We start from the raw sequence: 25,412 nt of genomic DNA on the forward strand, positions 1-25,412 counted from the left end.
GGGAACAGTCTAAACTCCGACAGCACGCAAGGGCAGAGTAGCAAGCTCAATCCCCTTACCGGCTCCTTGACAACAATCCAAGGTTTACCGATAAGTGACCCCTGGCTCCTCGACAATGGTTAATCCGAGGTTTACCGTTTGTAATACGTATTGTCTGGCGTCGTTCCCAATGAGGGGGGAATGATCCCCTCACTGGTTCGGACACGAGCTCGTGCTTCTCCTTTAAGAGGAGCTTTCCCAGAGTGCAATTGAAACAATTGGATTTATTCTACTCAAGATAAACTATCTGTTTGGTTTTGTAGTCTTGGAGAGTTAAGTACTCATCTACTCCAAGACCCTAGCCTAAGCTATGTTGGTGTTTCAGAGCCCTAGAAATGTAAAAATTACTAGAGGAATTTTAATTAAGCGCTGTGTTATTAAGGCTGTTATTACTCAAATGGGTAAATGGAGATGAAACCAATGGTGTTATGACCCGACTCAACTGAATGAAATCGAATATGATAATGTAATCTTTTCAATTCAATGAATCCTAACTAAAGTAAGGAGAGAGTTTCCATTCACTTCCAACAATGCAAAAAATTGATCATTAAGAGAAAATTTAACAAATTCTCTAATGCACTAATTTCATCAAGAGAAACTAATGGAAATCAATTCCAAACCAATTTTTATTTTTATTTTTGTGTAAATTCAAATCAAAGAAAGCTGATCTAAATCTACGATTGATTTTTCAGAATGTAAACTATGCAATTGTAATCTATGCACAATTCACATGAAAAGTATGCAAATGTAATCTATGCACATTTTTCATTCATATTCTGAAACTGAGAACTCTAATTATGCAAATGTGATCTATGCAAGAGAATTCTCAAACACAAGATGATTCTAATGTAATCTAAGAACCAATCAAGTGCAAGTCGAGAAAATTGGGTGAGAGTTCCAAAGATCAAAACATAAAAACACTCAAAGGCGATTAACACTCATACACAATTTAGCAAAAACAAAAGCAAAAAGATGCAAAATTGTGAAAAGACTGAGAGAAACCTCCAAGTAATGACCAAAGGAAATCAAATTAAGAATTTCTCAAAAAAGAGACTCAAAACACCCAATTGATGAAAGCTAAAAGCAGGAATGCTAATGAAACAAGTTCAGGTGAAAATTTTTGACAGGGTACTAAAGGATCTGGGCAGAAAACACTAAGAAAAACCAAAATCTAAAAGCAATTAAAGCAAAAATGGAGTTTTCCTAAATTTTTACAGGAAGACGCAGGCAACCCGTTAGAACAGGCGCGGGCCCGCTCTGTGCAAACGGCAACAGCGCGTCCAAAGACGCACTGTGCAGTACTCAGAGGGTGCGTCCTTCTGGAAAAGTTAAGAAAAACCAAATCTAACTAAATCTAAAGCTAAGCCACCCAAATACTAATTCTCACAGTCAAAAACCAGAAAATAAAAATGATTTTCTCAGAGCAAAGTTCACACAAAGGAAAAGACTTTCACATTAATGGATTCCCCAGCGGAGTCGCCAATTTGTCACACGGAATTTGTCAAGGGTGCGGACACGACTGACCTTCCTAGAAGTCTAAGACGTTCTAATGACAAACAAGACAAAATGGAGTGATCTTTCTCTAAATACACCTTTTACAACATGAAAACTACAAGTGTTTAGGCTTACCTTATTCCAAAACGCTGTTGTTGGAGTCCGTTCTTGACGATCCGGATGAGCTCCTCCTTCAAGTCAATTCCTGCAACCACAAACAATCAAACAATTACCAAGCACTTGCATTTCATATAATAAAACATATATTCAACATGCAGACCAAGGAACACATGAAATAACTCATTAACACAAGCTATTGAGAAAAATAAACCAGTTTGTATTAATAACGAAACAAAGAAACTCTTACAACCTGGCCTTGGTGTTGTGCAAGTTCCTCCCAGGGTCCATCAAGGGTTTTCCTCTACTTTGACAAAGCTCACCCTCTCCCAAGTAGAATCAAGTGAAGACAATCTCTCCTCACAAAGGCTCTAATGGAAGACCTAAATCCTGCAGCATTTACCCAAAGAAAATGTATAGCTCCAACCTCTCCTCCTTCTGGCTCAATGCCTTTATTTATAGTGCTGTAAAGAGGTTATTCAGGTCCACTATCAATGGGATCATCCCCCTCTATGGGTGGGATAGCTCCCTTATTGATGGGATAAGTTCCCCCTTAATAGAGATACATGAACCAACTGGAGGCGCATCCATTTCATCAAACCGACCTCTAGAATGTTCTAGAAGTAACCACAAGTAACTTTTTCAAGATGAAACTCGCGCATTTTGCCTTTTACAGAAGGACGCACCTGTCCCTTAACATACAGAGCGTCCAAGGACGCAACTTTTGTGAACATTGTGAGCGTCCCCGCAGGTAAGGCTAGAGAGAACCTGCGACCCCAGAGATAAACACATTTTTACAAGACTTTCTCTCTTCTTTGAGTTTGAGATGGATAGCAGAGGCATAAGACTTGCCTAAGAGGGTAGCATGACTGTTGATTTGAGCCATACTAACTGTAAGTAGTCATGGTGACATTTTTTAGTGTAACAGTGGGATCCCTAATCCTATAGATGATTTGTAAACTACTTTGGATATTCCAATAGTCAACTTAACAACATAAATCTTAAACTTATCATTTCTATAATGACCAAATGTGAGCACATATAGCTCATCTTCACAACCATACATCATTTATTTGTGTTCTATCTTTTTTTATTTCTCTCATCGCATAGTGCAACAAGTATCAATAAGTAAAGAATATATTTATAATATGATTGGGAAATGCATAAATCTTCGATAGGGATATAGATGCTCATTGTAAGTAGAGGAATTTATGTGGTATTAGGTCTAACCTATTGCATTAACATCTCATTACAGTGTAAATTTATATTATATGATATTCTTGTTACTCCAGTGGGCAATGCAAGTATCTCCACTAGGGCTATGGATGTCCGCTAGCAGCGAAGCAAGGCCTATGATGTTGGTGTGACTACACCATGGGATATGGATGTTTTTTGGTAATGTAGGAACACCAAGAAGGTGAGAAAGGAATGCTCATATGAATCTTTATTATATTTCTCAATCATTAGATGTCCTCTTAGAAATAACCATGTTTGCACTTTTGACTATGTCACTATTAGTAAATGAATACTAGTTGTTTTTTCTCTAAGTTATGAAGAAGAGCATTTTGAAATTTGACATTTTAGGGCTAACTTATTATGATTGATTATCTTAAGTAATGCTTAAGTAGACTAGAAATGAGAAAATGAAAATATTTATCTCAATAATAAATAGCCTCATCAATCATAATATACTCATATTTTTATTTATTTTTAATCAAAACATCTATTATTCTTGTTACCAATATACTCACACATTGACAAATAAAGATTTTGTCCATATATTATGATTTTGTATTTTGTTTTCTTTTTATATATTGGGGTTTTGTTCTTTTTATGTATTAGGATTTTGTTTTTGTCTTTGTAAATAATTGAAATATTTTGAATAAATGAATGATTACATTCATTTATAATGACGAAGATTGAATTGTTTACAATATTTTCATTAATTATTAATATATCAAGATATAATGCTTCTTATGTTATTGACTTTGTTTTTCTAAGAAAAAAACTCTTTCTAGCAAGTGATTATGAACTTTTGTAGGTACAGTCTATGAAATGAAAGTGGATTCAGCACAATCTTCACATATCCATGTTAGTGTCATTATATAGAATTATTTTTCTACAAGCTTATTTCAATTATGATTAAATGGAAATGGAAGGTGTTGAAAGTGGTTATGCCATGGAAGGTTTTTGTACTCAGGTTTCACAATAAAAGTCTTGGTTTCCAAATTCAGATTGACTATTATCCAACCAACTCAAATAATAGAAGAAAAGATAGATCAATGACTTAAAAATTGTCCTCTTCGAGGGGGAAACCTCCTTTACATTACATAAATGAACAATTCTTGGATGATACAAATGATAAGACCTCCTTGGTATATATAGGACTCTAAGGGGCCACAATAAAATCAAATCCTACATAACAATAATGTAAGGGCACAACAATAACAATAGTGGGATTCTATGGGACACAACAATAACAACATTGAGGATACATGGGCACAACCATAACAATAATGGGCTACACTAAAAATAATAATAAGGGGAATACACTAGTATTATAGGGACCTAACATGCCCCTCTCCTTCAAAAAGTGTTGTTCTCAACACTTGAGTAGTTTCAGATGCTTCTATATAAAATTCTCATCCTCTCATGGGGAGTCTTCAGCGAGTAAGTTCTTCCACTTAATGAGATACTTTGAAGTTAATCGATTTCTTAGTTGTTGAGTTCTTGTTTTTGTGACTAGTTCAGGATCAAATATGATTTTTTCCTTCTTCATCTAGTTATAGCATCACTGTTTGAACAAGGAGCTTGTCACCAATAACCTTATTTAAGAATGAAACATGGAAAAATAGGCGTACTTGGGAGGATCCAGGCAGCTCCAATTTGTATGCCATAGTACCAATCTTTTGAAACACCATCTAAGGACCATAGTACTTGGGTGATAATTTTTTATCCTTCTTAGATTGCTTGAGGGGCATTTTTTTGTATGGTTGTAGCCGTAAAAATACCCAGTCACCTACATAAAAAATTCTTTCATTGTGATGCTTATATGCCTATTGTTTCATTCAATTATGCCCCAGAGTGAGGTGATCCTTTAAGAGTTGGAGAACTTTTTGTTGATGCTTGATGTGATCTTCCACTACTTGAACCTTAGAATTTTCTCTTCAAGGTAATTTGATGGATGGTGGATGATCTCCATAAAATTCCATATATGGGGTCATTTTGCTATAGTATGGAAGAAATTTTTATACCACCATTCAGTTAGAGGTAACCACTTGACCCATTATGTTTGTTTATCATATACAAAACAACGAAGATATCCTTCCAAACATTTGTTCACTATATCAGTTTTCCTGTCAGATTGAGGATGATAAGTTGAGCTATGAGCTAATTGAGTACCAAGTCAAGAAAATAATTCCATCCAAAAATTTCCAGCGAAAATGGGATCTCTATCACTTACAATAATCGTTGTGTTTCCATGTTGATTTTGAATTGTTTCCATAAATGCAGTAGACATTGTACTAGCTTTAAAAGGATGAGACAATGCACAAAAGTGTCCATACTTGGTAAGTCTATCAACTATGACTATGATGAAACTCTTTCCTTCATACTTGGGTAAACCTGTGATAAAATCCATTGAGACCTCATCCCAACACTGACATGGAATGGCTAAAGGTTGTAACAGACCTGGGGTCTTAATTTTCTCAACTTTATTTTTTTGGCAAACCAAACGTTCTTCCACAAACTTCTGAATATCATATTTAAGGCCATCCCAAAAAAATTCATTCTTGACCCTGTGGTAAGTTTTTAAAAATCCTGAGTGCCCTCCTAAGGTGGAGTTGTGCGATTCCAAAAGAATATTTTTCTTGAGTTGGGAATTCTTACAAATATATAAGTGATATTTGTACCATAATGAATCATTTTTCCAGCTAAGTGTATCGGATGTTTTGGGATATTGTTGCAACTTTTGAATGAGTGTCAACACCTCTTCATCACTCTTCTATTCATCCCTTTCTTCGGTTATCCAATCAACTTGGATAATAGAAAAGGCGCAAATAAATGCCTCCACATCCTCATCCTTTCTTGAGAATGCATCCACTACAACATTTTGCTTCCCTTTTTTGTAGACGATTTCAAAGTCATAACCCAACATCTTTATGACCCATTTTTGTTCCTCTTCTAAATATAATATTTTTTCCAAAAAGTATTTAAGACTATCATTATTCTTTTTACCTTGAAGTGTCTTCCCATTAGGTAAGGTCTCCATTTCTTTAGTGCATGTAGTATTGCTAAAATTTCCTTCTCATGAATAGGTATGTGTAAATAATTTCCTTTGATTGGACTAATTTCAAAAGAAATTGGTTTTCCATCTTGCATTAAAACAACACCAATTCCATTTTCTGAGGCATCACATTCCTAAAGTTTTTTGTGAATTCAGGTGTAGCTAAGACCGATGCTTGGCACATTACCTCTTTAAAATGTTCAAATGCCTTAATTTCTTCTAGAATCCAATAAAATGCATCTTTCTTTAGTAATGTTGTTAGAGGTGTTACTATTCTCCCGTAATTCTTAACAAACTTGTGATAATACCTTGTCAACCTAAGAAATCCTCGAAGATGCTTTATGGTTGTGGGGATTTTCTATTCTTGAATGGCTTTAATTTTATTCGGGTCTACCTTAACACCCTCATGAGATATAATATGACCCAAATATTCCACCTCTTGTACTCCAAATAAACATTTGGAGGTTTTTTCATTAATTTTTTCTCCTCCAATAGTTTGAGCACCCTTTCGACATGTTGAACATGATCCTTCCAAGACTTGTTGTAGATTAGTATATTATCAAAAAGCACTAACACAAATTTTCTAAGGAAGGGTTTGAAAATGAAATTCATCAAACCTTGAAATGTCGAATGTGCATTAGTAAGGCCAAACGACATGACCATAAATTCATAATGACCCTCATGAGTTCTGAATGTTGTTTTTGGAATGTCTTTAGTCTTCATTATAATTTGATGATGTCCTGAACAAAGATCCAACTTGGTGAAGTAAATTTCTCCATGTAATTCATCCATCAATTCATGAATGAAAGGAATGGAAAATTTATCTTTAATAGTGAAATTGTTAAGTTTCCTATAATCTGGACACATATGCCATGATCCATCCTTCTTGTGCACCGTTACTACTAGAGAAAATAAATAAATTTGACTAGGTTGAAGTATACTAGCCTCTAGCATTTTTGTGACCATATGTTCTATTTCATTCTTTTGGGCATAGGTATATCTGTAAGGTATGATGTTTGGAGGAACACTTCCTGGAATCCAATGAATAACTTGATCATGATCATGAATAGATGGGAGGCCTTTGGGAGTCTCAAATACCTTGGAATGTTTGTCTAAGAATTTTTGGAGTTCTAGAGAAATAGATGATTCTGGTGTTTGAACCTCTAGTGAGCATACTTGTGCAACTATACCCCATTTTTATTTCTTTAGAGTTTTTTTCATGCAATTACAACTAATTATCTTTTCTGGTTTCCTTGAGATACCTCTCAATTCAACTTCCTTTCCTTCCCAAAAAAATTCAAGAAAAGTTGTTTAGAATTAAAAGCTATCGTCCCCAAAGATTGTAACCATTGAAATCCTACTACAACATCAAACCACCCATTGGAATGGAAATCATTGGACTATTCAATACATATTCTCCCTTGGTTAGCTTGATATTATGACACTTTCCAGATAAAATTATAGTTCCTCCATTTTCAACCATCACTTGACACTCTGTTGTTGGATATAGGAAGTAATTCAATTCCTTGGCTATCTTACAATGAATAAAATTATGAGTACTACTTGAATCAATCAGAGTTATTAAATTTTTCTTCATGATATATCCTTCTAAATTGACAATTTGAGGAGTGGTGATTCCTTCCATGTTGGGTTGTGTTATATTATTTCCACGACTACCCCACACGCGAGGTGGGTGGGGGGGGTCATAGGGGGGCGGAAGTCCCCCTATATGTAGTGCGGGGCACTGCTAGGGGGTCACGGGGGGGAAGAATCCCCCCTATATGTTGTGTGGGGCACTTCCAGGGGGGTGGCTGCCCCTCATGTCCAAGGGTGGTAGCCCCCCTACACATGGTCCGGGGCAGCACCCCAGGAAAAACAATTTGAACCCTATATTAGGTGGGAAGACCTACCTATGGTTTTGTGCATGGATTTCACACATGGTTTTGGGCATGATGTTTTTTTTTCCATGGTATTTTGTAGATCCGGTCAAGGGAACTAAAATTATGTTCTAATCTAGGGTTAATGGATTGGGGTTTATGGATGCTTCGACATGTATATATATGTATTGTAACATTGAAAGGAACATAATAAAAAATCAATCTGGTAGTCCCGGTTTTGGGATCTAGGGGAAATCTCTGTGTATATATATTTTATGTTTTATGCTCTCGCCATTGTTTATTTTCTATTTTTAGAATTTTTATGTGGGTAATTTCTGTACGGGGTTAAAACCTACATTCCAATGCATTGAAAGATATGGTCAAATTCATTTCTTCTTTCTGAGGGGTTGGTTCCTGTTGTATATCCTACTCTTTTGATGTTTCTTGTTCATTTTTTTCCTCCTCTTCACAATCTATGTAGAATAATTTCTTCTCATCACACTTATGACCTTTAACGTATTTTCCTTCAAAACTGTAAGGAATCCCTTTTGCTCTTTTTTTCTCCAATTGTTATGGCATCAACTTTGTAGGTTGTGGAAGGATAGGAGCAGCAACACTTCCATCTTTATAGTTGTGAGTGGCATACTTCCTTATATCCATAAATTTTCTTTCAACTTTTATTGCCACCCAGAATTCCTTCTCCAATGATTCAAGTTCCCAAAGGAGAACCTCATGTTAGATGTTATCCTTCAAAGTCCCTATGAAGACATTAATCCTATGCTCATATGGAATATCAGTTACCCTAATATTTAATTTTTGGAAGTCCTCAATGTGCTCCACCATTGAACCATTTTATTTAGGATTTATCAATTGGCTAAAGAAGGTGTTTCTCTTTGTATCCTCATAATGTGTTATCATTTCCTCCATAAAAATTTACCTAGTAACAAGTGTTTTACGAGAATAAATCCATCAACACCATACAAGATGATTGGGTATTAAATATAAAGTTTCAATGCGTACCTTCTGTGTGTGTTGCACATCATGGAGATCAAAATATTGCTTCATTTGTAGTATCCATGTTATAAGATCCTTGCCATCAAACTTACTCATATCGATCTTTGGAAGGTGGTGGTTCTTAATCCCAACTTTGTACTCTCAAAAATAATAATTAATATTCCTTTTGTCCTCATCATGATTTTCATGGATTTTCTTGCCACCACTGGGAAGCCTTTCTTCTAGCAACTTTGCCAAACCTTCCTTCAACCCCTCTATCTTGATATTCATCATTACCTCCATGTATACTTTTAAACCATCATTTAAAACTCCCATTTCCCTTTTTATACCATCTATATTAACATTCATCATGGATTACAATTCATTTTTTATTACTTTTTGCGAGAGCAAAATTTGTTGCACTTGGCTTCATAAATTTAATATATCATGTTGCATTTCTTCCTCTTCTTCATGTGTCATAGAAGAGCTTTCTAGTTTCTTACTAGGTGTGTCAATCTTTTTGTTTCGGGGAATTTTGGTATCAAATAATGATATCTATGCTTCACTATGCCCCTTGAATCACTTCAAATAGATTTTTCAAACAAAAGTTATGCAAAATTTAAAAAAGTATGCACCTTTGTTTTTCTTTTTAGGAGCTCTATAATGAAATTGTTGTATCTCTATTATTTTGGATCTCCAAGATCTAAAATTTCATCTCGTAGTATGCCTATGAGTCTTATTTCCAACCCCACAAATCAGACCAATATTGTATTCTTAAAAAAATATTTATGCTCAATCTCCCATGATGACCTTATTATAGACTGGTTCAATAGGGAAAACTTGTACAGAGTGCCAAGTGGCACTATTTCAACCTTCTGCCCTAAAAATGATTCCAAAAAAACTAAAGTACTTCCACTTTCAGTCACATACTATGAAATTCAAACCTGATTCTCGAAGAGAAAGTTATGATGATTTTCCCTAGGTCAATTGTTTTCGATGGAATTCTGAAGCCTGCAAAAGCCCTAAATTCCTCGGATCATATATCTAAAATAATAGCGAACCAAGATCTGAAATTCGTACACAAGGTTCAAGAATATTCCAGCTCCACGTGTTTGCAAATTTAGCTTATGAAGCTTCACAATATATATATATATATATATATTATAGAAAAAATTCCAAGCTTCCTTGTTTGAAGAAGCGGAATCCTACAATCGAAAGCTTAGATACAAAAAGTTATGCAACCAACTCAAAGAATAGAAGAAAAGATAGATCAACAACTTAAAAATTATCCTCTTCGAGGGAAAACCTACTTTACATTACATAAATGAATAATTCTTGGATGATACAAATGATAATACCTCCTTGGTATATATAGGCGTCCAAGGGGTCATAATTGTCACACAGAATGAGTCGATCTTGCAGACAAGATAGACCTTCCTAGAATCTAACGATATCTAGTGACAAGTAAGCCAATCAAAAACTATCTTTCTCTAAATATGCATTTATAAACAAAGGCAAACAATTGTTTTAGACCTACCTTAGGTCCATTGCATGTTTGTGGAAGCCTCGCTCCTTTGATCCAAATGAGCTCCCTCGTTGCGAATCTTCAAACAAAAACAAGCAAACAAATTAAATAGCACCTGAAAAGCCAATATCATAAAGCATATTTATCATGAAGATCAAGGAATTCATGAAACAAATGACATAAGACAATTTGTTGAGAAAAATGAATCTGATTATATTAATTAAAATCAAAGAAGAACTTTACAACCTGTGCCTTGATGCTATACAAGCTCCTCCCAAGGTCCAACAAGAAGTCTCCTCTACTTTGACAAGTTTCACTCTCTTCCCAATGAAGCCAAAAAGGTATGTGATCTCTCCTCTCAAGCTTAACTAGGAAGTCTCAATTCCACCAGCATTTACCCTCAAAAATGTTTAGCTTCTAACCTCCCTAGCAACCAGCCCAATGCCTTAATTTATAGTGCAATGGAGGGAAGTTACTAGGTCCTCCTTCAAAGGGATAAAGCCCTCCTTTAAATGGATAACTCCTCTCATCAAGGGATTAGCTCCTTCTCTTTTGGGATGCATGAACCACCTAAGAGTGACCAATCCACATCAAAATTCCTTCTAGAATCATATAGAATTAACCCAAAGTGATTTTTTTAGAATAAACTTGCACCTTTTGACTTTCACAGGGGTCCGCACCCACTCCTTTAGGGACAAAGCGGGCAGGTCCGCAGTTTTTGTAAACAGGGGGTGCGGGACCACAGGCAACAGTGAGAGAAAGTGCGGAACTAGAGCTTTGTTGATTTTCAATGTATTTCTCTCATTTTCAAAGCTTGACATGAAGAGCTGAGGTCTGAGACTTGCTTAGGAGGATAGCATAAGTGATGATAGACCCATACTGATTGCAGATAGTCGTGGTGACGATATTTTTGTATAATAGATTGCCCCCTAAAGTGCGAAGTCTGTAGTAGATGAGGATTTCATTTATCATTTTGGAAAAGTGAAGTACTTTATCATTTCGAGGATCATCTTGTGGAGAGCCCGGTCGGAACCTGTAAAAAAATTCAATGCAAGATATATATATGAGATCATATCATCGCTGAGGTAGGAATTCCCATACTCAGATCAAAACTGACTTAGAAAACTAACTACTGCTCTGATATAGGAATGATCTTCTAATACATCACAAGTATAGACTCATGTGGACACAGTATGGACGCAGCCATCTGTTTATGAATAGTCCATCATATAATGATTACAAAATTCCTCGCAGCCTGGATTGTGGAAACTAGATCCAGGGTCTTTATTTCTACTTCCCGAAACAATACGATTCTATCCATGCGAATGAATATGTTGATGTCGAACATGGTAGAAACCACTTGATTACCAGTCAATGATGTAAACTGTTAACAAGTGTGAGAGAAACCACCAGTGATGTCAATGGCTCTCAAAGTACCTAGTACAATCCATGAGATGTGAATAAATGTGTTGATGTCGAACATGTCATGGAATCCTTTGATCGAAGTTCAATGATGCAACCTATCGTCAAAGGCGAGAAACCTGCCATTGAGGCATGTAGATCCCAAGGTACTGACTATTTCTAGATCATCTTTCTAGATAATGAGCTGAAGTCGATAAAAAGCGATCCATCGCAGGCAAGCCCACAACACGAAATCATAGATCAAGTTGAAGAAATTTAGTTGCAAGGACTGACTCAGGGATGGTCAAGATGGATGACATATATTTTGCAGATGAATGGCTTATTGGCAGTGACCTCTTGAACACATAACAACACAACAGATGGTTTTGTGACAATTGACCCAAAGCTAATACCCAGAAACCGGCTGAAGACTTTCAATGTGGTTTGATCAACTGTTAGGAAAAGGATTTCCTAACCCAGGTGAATAAAAGTGTCGTGTTCAAGAGTGGTTACAAAGTATGACAAACAGGCTCATTTTTCTCTCTTTTCCCCCACCATTTCTGGCAAGTACCTCTTTATTTTTGACAAGCTTGAAGAGGATAACATTTGCTTGATTATAAGCTCATCCTTCGAATGAGTCCAACTTAGTTTAAATTCGAACCCTAAGAAGGAGTGTTTTGTTCCTGTTTGTAATTGAACAAGTCCTTTACTGTGAAATTTTAACGATTCCATTATAGGAGAAACTTGGCGTTTTTCAATTTTAGAGAACCTGGAAAAACTTAAGAAGACTCCAGGGTTGACCTTTTTCATAAATTTGTGTCTCCCAAGCCCGAAAAAGTATAAAATAATACTTGAGAGAACCGCTTGATCTTTACGACCAAGGAGTAATTTTCATAATTAGTGCCCCTGATCTGAAAAAGTGAAAAAGTGATCAACGACACGTCGTTTTATAACCAATATTGAATTTGAAACGACAAAAATCCGGCAATATTTTCATGTTTTTACGGTCAGAAAAGAGCTGTAAGTGGACCGTCTTTTTAGTTCCATTTTAACGAGTTTAAAAAGAACAACTCGGTGACCTTTTCATGTTTTAGGAGTCAGAAAAGAGCTTAAAGGTGACTCTAAATGTTTTTTTGTTGAAAATGATAGATTTCGCCTGAATAATCCGTTATCCTGAACAAAAATGCAAACATTACTCATACCTGTTTGAAATGGATAAAAATGCCGCAAAAATTACCTTTCTAAAGTGAAACATAAACAAATTTGCAATTCATTTACTCAAAAAACTTATAAAAAGGGCTTTCGTCAATTCATTTTTACCGTTTGAGATTTGGGTGAGAAAATAGTGCTTTTGTTCAGAAACTTCCCGTGAAGATTGCGGAAAATCCAACCGTCGGAATCGAACACCGTCTTCTCCAGGTAATCCACATCATCCTACTCTTCAATTTCAACCGTTTCAATTTTGTTTTAGGGTTTTATTTCATTTTTTAGAGGGTTTTTAGGCTAAAAACCTGCGCGCGGGGGCCCGCAGGCGTAACACTGGCAGCCCGCGGACCTCGACTTTTTCTCAATGGGGAAAAAGTCAGGGGTCTGCACCTTCCATGAAGGCAAGGTGCGGACCCACGCACTGTCTCTAACACAGAGGGTGCAGTCCCCACAAAAAGGGTTTTTAACCCAAAAATTCTCAAATTTGACCCAAACGATTTAGATTCTTGCATTCTAATTTGCCTTTTTGTTGGATGTAGAGTGTACATCATGCTAGATTGGCGTGAATGGGAGCATGAGGACATGGATCTTGCCGCGTTGAATCACCAACCTTCGATTGATGCATTGAAGGCATGCGGCTTGTACAAATTCTGGACCATACATGGCATGAGGGCCCAGGTGGATTTCTTACAGTGGTTGGTAGACAGGTGGAGCATACAGGACTAGTGCTTCTTCTTTGGTGGCCACCAACTCGAAATAGAGCCGGAAGACATATACTTCTTGACTAGTTTGCCTAAGAGAGGCGAAGACTTGACTCTATTTGGGACTAGGCCAGGTGGCCAGTCTGTCGATAGCCTCCGGCTAGAGTTCTGCAACAGCCAGGCTAGAGACAAAGGGATAGACATTAAAACCATATCCCGCCCTAAGCTCATGGTGATCGCATTTACTGTCACCAAACTTTGTGGGAGTGCCGCATTACATATTGCCATTGGATCCTAGATGCGGATGGCAGTTGACTGCTTTTGAGGCACCATCTTCAACTGGTGCGGTGGTGTGTTGGCCAATGTAAAAGGCAAACTGACCAGAGCCAAGAACGGACAACTAAAGACCTTTGGTTATGGGGCTTTGGTTGTGAGCTTTGGTCTGGAGAGGGTCCCAATGTTGGTCCCGCAACACCTTACTGTTGGAGCTGGGCTTCCTCGAGAGCCCAAACTGATGCGATGGGTTGCAGTTATGGCCCGTCATCTGGACGAGGGGACAGAGGTTGTTCGATTCAAACCTGAGTATTTCCAATGGTTGGAAAACCAGGTTTTTTTCTATTCAGGACTTCCCTTACGCTGGGGTAGATTTTCGTGGTGACCCAGACATGGCTCTTCCACCAGGAGAGCAATGGGATGACTCAGGTAAAATCATTTTCAACATTTTCCTATTTTATTTTTTATTTATTTTTATATCATCCCAAAGGTGATAGTAAAAGTTTCAAATGCAGATGTGGGTCCACAGTGACCAACCGCTCTTCGGCCTTACGAGAGGAAACAACCATCTGTAGCCGTGCCAGCCCCACAGGACGAATCAGCAGAGACCTTGGCCGAGTTGGAGAGTCATCTAGAGCGTTTGACAGGAGACATTCCGGAGACCAGCATAGATGACATTCCTTGTCGACTCCAACGCTTTGTGTTTGGGGTCCCAGGACCATTTAGGAGGTTCCTTTGCAAAGTGGCACGTGCAGTGGTTTCTTATCGAGATCATCACCAGTGATAAGATGATCGCCTATTGTAGGCACATATGACATTTTTGCTTTTTGTACTTATCATTTTTGCCGATCATAAGGTGTTTTTCAACCTATGATCGAGGACGATGTATTTTTGACACACTCCTATATATATATATATATATATATATATATATATATATATATATATATATATACATATATATACATATACATATACATATACATATACATATACATATCTATATCTATATCTATATCTATATATCACTATTACCGGCTTATCTTGTAAATCATGTTATGGAAAGGTTTTAAATTTACATGTATGATTATTGCAAATGTCTACTTAACATTCGAGAAGCAATTGCATCTGCTAATGTATTTAAAGATCTTGGAATATGCTGATATTCAATATATTCAAATTCACGTTCCAAGAGACGCACTCTCAAAAATAATCTCAATAACACTGGATTTCTAATGGCATATACTCTATGAAGCTGTAATACAACGAGTTCAGAATCTAGCCTCACTATCAAACTCTGAATCCCAAATGAAATAGATTCAGATAATAACTCAATCACTGCACTATACTCGGCAATGTTGTTTGTTGTTTGACCAAGGCTTACCCCATGCATAGATACCAACTCGTCAGAGGGAAAATAGATAACCCAAGCTGCGGAAGAAAGGTTCCATGTATTACGACAAGCACCATCAACGAAACCAATGTATGTTTGGAGAGGCATCGACATCTGCAATACCAAGCATAAAACCAAGATAAGCAGGAATAATGACGAAAAACACTCTCTAAGCTAAGCACACTTTTTAAACTAAAACACACCAACTAGAAAGAAAACTATCCTAACTAAAAATCTCCATACCCATTCTTTAAGCATAATACCTCTTCAGGTAAAGACCATTTCTGGGTTTACCTAAGGAGTCCCCGTCAAAGTCTACCAATTCATAGGCCCCTTTTGCTAGCTTTCGCTTGACAACATAGGGACCATACCACATAGGAACGAATTTTCCAGTGCCTAATTTATCATTAGCTTGATCGTACACTAAGACTAGATCTCATTCCGAAAAATTTCGAGGGGTCACATTTCGATCATACTAAGCTTTCATACGTTTTGCGTGAGTTTCGATCGCCAATGCAGCATCACGTCGATTCTCTTCTAATTGAGCCAAGTATAATAAACGTTTTTCCTCTTCGAAAGTGGCTGGAAGTAACTCGATGGCCATTTGCAATGACGAGATTTTGCATTCAATGGGTAACACAGCTTCCAGACCATAAACTAGTTGGAAAGGAGTGAACCCTGTTGACGTTTTTACTGAGGTTTGATACGCCCAAAGCGCTGAAAATAGCATGTTATGCCAATTCGACCGATGAATCCCAATGATTCGTCGGATCATGATGACTAAAATTTTGTTGATGGATTCAACCAGACCATTATCTTGTGGATAATAAGGAGTTGAACTATTGTGACGCAAGCCAAGCTGGCCTATAAGTTCGGTCATCATAACGTTTCGAAAATGACGTCCATGATCAGTGATGATCGCTTGTGGAACACCAAAGCTAGCAATTATATGATTGAACACGAATATTGCAGCTGTTTTGCCGTCTTCCTTAAATGTAGGCATCGCCTCGTCCCACTTGGTAAAATAATCTACCGCAAGGATGATATACGCATGCCCCCCGGCCAAGTGAGGGTTACATGTAATAAAATCGGTACCCCATTTGGCAAAAGGACCAACGGAAATTATAGGGTGGAGAGGAGCAGGTGGAGTGCGCATCCTTCGATCAAAAATTTGGCAGTTGTGGCATTTTCGGACCGCGTTAATACAATCTTTAAACAAAGACGGCCAGAAGTAGCCAGCGCGCAATATCTTTTGGGCTGTGGCATACCCAAACATATGACCTCCACACGCTCTAGAGTGACAGTCATTTAAAACCCTTTCAGCTTCCTCGTGAGTTAAACAACGTCGAAAAATAGAGTTTGCCCCACGGCAATAAAGAGTATCTCCAATAATCCTGAATTGTTGGGACTGGAATCGTATTTTCCGACGTTCTGACCTTGAAATTTCTGGCTGAAAGGATTGGGTCTGGAGATAAATGATGATATCCCCATACCACAAATATAAAGTGCTGATGAGAAACAAGGATTCGTCCGCAATGGGCTCCTCCACCACAGTTTCCATGTCAGCACGTGGGAAGTCACACATTAACTCTGCAAAAAATAAATATTTCTTAGACTTAGATTTTTCAAATTCCAAGTCGAACTCCTGCAGGATGACAATCCATTTAGAGTACTTGCCCCCTAGCAATTTCTTGGTCAAAATATAGATCATAGGGTTGCAATCAGAAATTACTGTAGTTTTACGTAGTAAAATGTAGTGATGAAAACGTTGGACAGCTTGAACAGCTGCCAATGCCAATTTCTCCACATGTGAGTATTTTAGCTCAGTTGGATTTAAAGTTCGACTAAGGTAATATATCACATGTTTAGTACCGAATTCATCTTCCTGAAATAAGACCATTCCAATGGTGGAATGAGAGGTGGCGAGATACAAGAAGTAGTCCTGGTTGTAGTTGGGAGGATGCAATAACGGTGCATGGGTCAACGTGTGTTTTAGTGCATCAAAAGATTTTTGAGCTATCTCATCCCAATAAAATGGAGTATTTTGTTTCAACAACCGGGTAAAAACCTTTGTAACCTTGGCGTAGTTAGGAATGAATCGTCATAAAAAGTTTGCTTTCCCTTGCAAACTTTGGAGTTGGCGAAGACTCGAAGGAGGAGGCAATTTGACAATAGCTTCAACCTTCGAGGGATCGACGTGAATGCCAGCTTTCGAAACAACAAACCCCAGCAATCGACCCGTTTCTATACAGAAAACACACTTGTGTGGATTTACCAAATTCGATAATGCCTACACCTCATAAAGATTGCTCGTAAATGGATGAGATGATCAACTCGATGTAATGAATGAGCAGGAAAATCAGCGAGATAGGGTTGCACAATGTGCTTGATGTCATGAAACGCATAAGACATGGCCCTTTGAAAAGTTGCCCCGGCATTCTTGAGCCCAAAAGGTTATTTGCAATAAGAAAATGTCCCCCATGGACAAATGAAAGCCGTTTTTGGTTGATCGACAGGTAGAATATTGATTTGATTGTATCCAAAAAAACCATCCATGAAGGAGAATATTTCGTTGCCGGCACAATCATCAATGATTTGATCAATATAGGGAGTTGGGTAATTGTCCTTTGGACAGGCTAGATTAATGTCCCTATAATTGATACATATTCTTATTGTCCCTTGCTTTTTGTTAACCGGAACAATATTCAATACCCAATCCATTAACGGGATCAGATAAATGAAACCTGCTTTGAGTAATTTTTCAACTTCTGCTTTAATAGCAGCAACTTTTCTTGGGTGAATCTGACGCAAACGTTGCCGGACGGGTTTAGCATCCGGGTAAGTCTTGATTTCATGAACAACAATTGCGGGGTCAATTACTGGCATTTCCTCATAGGACCAGGCAAACACGTCGCAGAATTATTGAAATAGGGCCTTATATATTTGAATTTCATCTTCTATACACGAGGCACCTAGTTCTCAAAAATTACAGGCTTAACCGAAATGTCAATAGGAATAGTTCGAGAGATGTTTCCAAAATTTAACTCCGAATCAGGATTTTTCATTAGATTCTGAGGTTCCTTGACATATTCAGTCGTAAAAATTGATGAAAAATCATTTTCAAAACGATCATTCCCAAGTAAGAACGAAGATCTGTGATGGAGATCTTCCCATGGTAAATCATCTACACATAGGATTTCACAAATTTTCTCATCAGAGTGAACAAGTTCGGAAAACGTTGTTGAATCCGAGCTTGATGTGAAAAGTGATTCCTCACTGACCACATTCATTAAGTCAATTTTGGTTGAAGATGGGTCGGTAAATGATTGCACGGCCTCATACGCAATTTCATATGGACTCAAAGGCATAACATCACCAAATTAGTTTATCTCATATTCAGAAGGTACGATCCAAGGATCATCATAAACAATGGTGTCTGACGAAATCATATGAATGGTTGCAAAAGAAGACGACGTGTTGATCGGAGGAAAAGGAAAAGTTCCCAGTAAACCGACATCTTTAACTAGTACTACTCCCACATCCTTATATGGGATAGTCGTTTTACTGACATGCTGAATGCTTTCAGAAGAGGCTGGGTCGGATGAAAAGTAATGTTGTTGGGAAAAGTATCCAATACGGAATGACCCTATCCCACTCTAAGGGTGATAGTTCCTTAGCAACAATCAAAGCAAAGCTATCTGAGATTACTTCTTTATGAGATGTAAAAGAGGGGAGAAAGAGATCCACTAACCGATGTCTTTCGCTAATGGTTGATCCAATCTTCTCTCCTTGCTGCTTGCTCCCAGCTCCTTGCTCTTTCATTGACCCAGCTACACCAAGATCCTGCAAAATGGCAAGAGAGGGAAACTACAAGAAGCATACATTCATAATTGATTCAAGGATTAGAATAAATCAAATACACAAGTATAACAATACACCATTGAGACACATGCATATAGAAGAACCTCAAATGCTTTATTAATGGAAGAAGTAAGGTTCAGGAAGTGATACAACCATAAGAGGCCCAATCCAGCATCACCTTCCCAGCAGAAAGAAATCTCCTCTTCACCTCCTTCAAAGAAAATCACCCAATAGTTCTAAACTCAAACCAACAACAATTCTTTACATTCACAAGATTCCAGCCCCTTTAGACCTCATGAGAGAGATCTATATATAGGAGTTTTGGGGAAAGGATGAGTCAGCTTGAGGCTGGCATGAAGCTGACTAGTGTCCTCTCCCACTTCAGTTCTTGAGTCCACTTGGAGGTTCTTGCTTCCACATGGAGATTTGGAACCTCTTACTCATCACTAGTCGAATTCCTTGACCCAAGTGTCATTTTGGAAGCTTCCTGGGCATTGACACCTTGAGGAATGACTGTGCCACATGTCCAAACTCTCCCAGCACAGGTAGCCTTCTTTGCAGTTGAAATTCAACGCAGGTAGACAGTGGAGCAATTGACATTCAGCGCAGATGCTCAGTGGAGCAGTTGACATGATCCAGAATTGCCTTGTTTTTGAGTGTTTTCAGGTGGAGAACTTTTGTTCAGTGCTGTGGTTTGCTGACCTTGTTCTTCTAGGGGTAGGAACAACATGTTTAGGGACTTTGGATCCCTTGGATTATGGACATTTCATGCTTCATGCTGTAAGGCACAAAAATGTCTATAGCAAGTAAGCCAGCTAGTGTTACGATCTTTCCATTATGAGGAAACTTTATAACCCGAAAGACTGATGAAACAACAACTGTCATAGCGTAAGACCAACTACGACCCAAGAGAAGTTTGTAATCTAGAGGGGCATCAACCACCTCCACGTCTAGATTAACAATTTTTCATTCAACCCCTATAGGTAAATCCTGTAGAATGCCAAAAGGATGAAACCCACGGCCATCAAAAGCCTTTAGAATCGTTGGGGATTGATTTAGTGAAGGAGAACCAAGCGATCTCCAACACTGTATCGACATAATACACGTTGAGGCTCCCTGATCAATCAAATTCCTATGAATAGACCTGTTTTTGACTATCACTGGGATCTGGAAAGCCATTTGATGAGGTAAGCGCGGTGTACTATTTTCTAGATCGAAAATTATTAGGTTCGAGTCCTGAACGTCAACAACTCCTATAGCCGACAAAAGTAATTTACACTGTGCTGGACATGATTGCAGCACTTCCAAAGCCGACATTGTTGAGGGTGAAACAACTAAATCCTCAACAATGTTATAGTCTGAGCCGCTCTCGCATGTGGATTGAAAGTTGAATTTCGAAGTATACCCTTGGCGGGCGGTTTGATTACCAAGTCTGGATTAGGTTTCTCGATCTGTAGTGGATCAGAACCGGGAGCCAAGGTTGATGGGTTAGAATGAGAAGATTCTGCTTCTTTACCATCAACAGGACTTTTACTACCATAATCATGTGATCAAGTCGCAATCCTAACATGGGACATCATTAGTATGGGTTCTTCATTGGCACTAGAGGAAGAACCTATCATCTTACTATCTTGACTTGGAAAAGGATCCTTCAAAACAGCAGGCGTTTGGAAACCTTTGACAATATTCGCAACCTCTGCACGATGAGGGCAGTCTCTTGTAAAATGATCTTCATCACAAATGAGACAAGGATAACGAGGTTTGCATTTCTCATCATTTGATTCCTCTTTTCTGGTTTCTCTTTTGATTTGGCTGTAGATGACTCCACAACGTGAATATCGGTAGAAATCTCCGCGGAAGAATCTCCTGTCGGGAAATCTGGCAAGTTTATGATAGGAGAAGAATTCTTGGAAGACTTCTTCTTACTTTTGGTTTTAACCGTACCAATCATACCATCAGCGGCATGAGACCCTGAAGGAGCTGCAGCGATTTGATTTTGTTTAGGAAGATCGGGGATTTTCTCATGTAATGTACCTGACTAAGTATAAACCAAGTCAAGGTATTGTGCTTGAGAAATTACTTGCCCCTCAGTAACGACTCCGGCTTTAGCCACATCTTCAGTGATCTTTGGCAACAAAGATTTTACAAACCATTCAGCTAAGATCTAATCCGGAATAAAAACCTTCACTAAACACTGTCGACGTCTCCATTCATGAATGTGATCTGAAATGTAAGTGGATGTCGACTGCTTTAATGAAGTTAGTAATTTCGTGCCATTGTCATATCTGTCTGGCAACTGAAAATGAGTTAAAAACGAGGTAGATAACTGACTAAAGTTATAAAAAGTGCCTTGCGGTAACTCAATGTACCACTTGGCTGCGAGACCAATTAGAGTGCATTGGAAAATACTTAGACGGATTGAATCATCTGAAATGGAGTTAGACGCACACCAGAGGTGATAAGTCATCACATGGTTCGACGGGTCCTCTCCTGATTTGCCTTCAAACTTAGGAATATCACTAGGCAACTTATTCGGCATTGGCGGCCAAAACGGAAGATAATTAATGGGATCGTTCATTAGGCATGACAGATCAGGCAAGTCCAAAGTTGCGATAAACGGTAACTGACGATTGGGGTCCCTAAAACTCTGGGTCATGAGACCAGCCCCAGGAGGAGGATATCTAGGATAACTAGGAATAGGAATTGCATTTGGGATATTGTATCCTCCCAGAAAACCAGGATTAACCGGACCGTACTGGGGTTGTTGAGGTTGTTGATATGTGTACCCAAGGTATGGTTGATACTGATAGACTGGCTGCTGCACAACAGGACCGAATTGGTACTGTCCCTGGTACGGTTGATAAGTAAATTGTGGTTGACTTGTGACAACCGTACTTGAACCAGGTTGTCCTACAGGGATCTGAATCGAAGTTTGAATCGTGGATCCAGACAGAGGTAAAGATGTCTGAGGAGTAGATACATGAACAATAGAAACCGGAGCTTTCGATACTCCAGAAGTAGGTGTGGTAGATTGAACAGATGTTGCGGCAGTTGCAGCAGTCGTTTGAGGCGGAGTACGAGGCGTACTAGGCCCAGGCTGAGAAACTACTGAAGGTATAGAAGTTTGAATAGTAGACTAGACAGGTTGTTGGGGTGTACCAGAAACTAAGGGTTGTCCAGTTTGAGATGACAACTATACATTCGATTGCAAGACCTATTGAGTTTGTGATGGATCCCATACTAAATTCATTCCGGGGTACGAACCCATAATAGGTTGAGGACATTGAGGACCATAACCGGGTTGAGGGTAGGGTTGATAATTCAAAGGTACATTTCCCATTCCTTAAACATATGATTGATCGGAGGGTGGTTGGAAACCTTGGTTCGAGTACTGACCTTGGGGTTGATACCCTTGAGGCACGTACTGATACTGGGGTTGACCTTGAGGTACATATTGATACTGGGGTTGACCTTGAGGTACATATTGAGTCTGGGGTTGACCTTGGGGAACGTACTATCCCGTAGGTATGCACTATCCTTGAGGTTGCTCCCCAGGCACAAATTGGGTACCTTGAGGTTGCCCCCAGGTGATAATTGAGGATTTTAAGGCTGCCCCCCAAGCGGTAACTGGCCACCTTGAGGTTGAGGATTAGGAATAGTACCTGACATCATGAGAATATCTTCTACACTCAACGGCTTAGTACCATTGCTTCCAGTTAATAACCCTTGTTCAACGGGTTGAGGAGATGCTCCCGAAAAAGTACCAGAAAGTGATTGATACCCAGAGGGAACAGAAGGACCGCCGTACAAAGATTCTGGCAATTGAGTAAACATGGACGACTGTCTTGACATATTTAATGGAGGATAGTAACCTCTAGGTGTTGGGTGATAATGAACACGAGGTGGTGAAAAACTTAGCCCTGGGTTTTCCAAGAAATTAGTCAAAGAAAGATACCAAGCACTGCTCCTAGGTGGACTGTAAAAAATTGATTCACGCTCCCTTAGTTCAATAGCAGGTTGATTTTCAGGGATAGGGATGCCTACTTATTCTTCCGGAGTAGCAAGTTCTTCGATAGCTATAAGTCCAGAAGGAAGATTTTGGGTAATTATTCTTTCTACCCTAGGTGAACCAGGACCACTAGAAGCTGGAGAAGCAAACCCCAATGTTGGAGTAGCAGCAAATTCACTTTCAGGTTCGGATATTTTAGGTTCCTCACCTATATCACTAGTAGATGAAAAGCTACTAGTAACTTCGGAAACAGACACTGATTGTGGATTATAATATGCTACTAAAGCTTGAAAATCAGGATGTACCACCAAAGAAGACTCTCCTTCTTCAGGTGACCCAACTCTACTGTCTCTAGGAGTTACGAGGGCTCTTAACCCTTCAGGCTGGCTCGGTGAAAACTCAGGAGATTGGCCCCGAAGTCTACGTGACTTCCTCGGTAATTCAGCCACGATTAAAAAATTTTAACTACTTCACGCACAAACAAAGTAAAATCTCAATGAAAACCACCTAAAGCCTCTAAAGAACCAAACAAATTTGAATCACATGCCTAAAGAATCTAGGAGATCAAACACACACAAACAGTAACTTTCCGTACTGAAAACACTAGTTGGTGATGAAGCCCAACGTCGCAGAGTTCAATACAGAAATGGCAGTTGGAACAGTTACCCCGGAAACCTTCTTAATGAATAGACTGGCACAAGTTCCTCCACTAAACCGTCTCGAGTGAATATACCCCCCCAGAAAATCCAAGTGAGTCTAGCCGACGTCTGCTCCAGGTACAGTGGGATCTTCCCACCACTGTCACCTTAGGAATAATCCTAAAGAATATGGTCACTAAGGCTACCAACGGAAACAAATATACCTGGGGGAACAGTCTACGATCCGATACGCACGCAAGGGCAGAGTAACAAGCTCAATCCCCTTGAAGGCTCCTTGACATAATCCAAGGTTTACCAACAAGTGACCCCAGGCTCCTCGACAATGGTTAATTCGAAGTTTACCGTTTTTAATACGTGAATATCTGGCGTCATTCCCAATGAGGAAGGATTGATTCCCACACTGGTTCGGACACGATCTCGTGCTTCTCCTTTAAGAGGAGCTTTCCCAGAGCATAAATGCAACAATTGGATTTCTCTCCTACCGCAAGATACAACTACTTGTTTGTTTTACTGTCTTGGAGAGTTAATTACTCCCTACTCCAAGACACTAGCCTATGCTATGTTGGTGTATCAGAGCCCTAGAAATAAAAATATTACTAGATGAATTTTACTTTAAGCGTTATTTTTATTGGTTTTTATTTAAGTCAAGAGGTGTAGAGATGAAACTCGTGGTATGAAGACTCAACTCGAAATCACTAAAAAATGCACTTAAGATGATTAAGCAATCTTTTCCCTTCAATGAACTTCTAGCTAGGAAAGAGTTTGAGAATTCAAATACTTGTAAACACAAATCTTTCTTAACAAACAAATTAAAAGAAGACCTATTTGTCTTTTCCAATGCACTAAAAACGAGACAACTAGTTATTTTCACAAAAAATTCCCTTCTCTTTCAAAACACTCAACCACTACAAAAACAAACTTTTTCCAAAAGAGATTTTTTTATTTTTTATAAAACACTCAAAACTATGGAAATGACTAACTTTGAGATCTATAAACTATAAAAACCTATTTGAAGTCAAAGCTTACAAGATGTCCTTTTAAGGATGTTTTACTTAGCTAGATGTAAACTAAGGACCAATTTATGCAGCACAAACCAGTCAAAAAACAACCAATTTTTGTTTTCTTTTCTAAAAATGAAATCCAAACTTTGAACACAAGCTTTTCGAAGTTTTGTAAAGAGAAAACGCAAGGTGGATTCCTCAACAAAGGTAGATTTTGCAAATGGTCAGAGTCATAAGAAGGCTGGTAAAAACCAAGGTGATCTGAGGTTTCTACAGCTTCTAAGCTTAGAGCTACTACAAGACCAAAATGAAAACTGAGCCCAACAATCAAAACTTCTAGGAATTTCAACTAAAACCCTAACACCAATGAAATTAAACTAAGGAAAGCTTCTGACAGGTTATATGCAGGTCTGGGCAGGGGATAATAACATCTAAACAAAAACTAAGCTGATTAATAGAGAAAATCTTAGGTTTTCCAAAATTTTGACAGGGTTCGTAGTCCCATAGTTAACACAGGTGCGGTACCGCTCTGTGCTAAAAGCAAAAGTGCGGATAGGTCCGCACTGTGTCACAAGCCT

This window comes from Pinus tabuliformis, chromosome 9 (assembly GCF_031772625.1).
Source record: "Pinus tabuliformis cultivar Carrire ecotype Pingquan chromosome 9, CPIR1, whole genome shotgun sequence".
Taxonomy (NCBI): Eukaryota; Viridiplantae; Streptophyta; class Pinopsida; order Pinales; family Pinaceae; genus Pinus; species Pinus tabuliformis.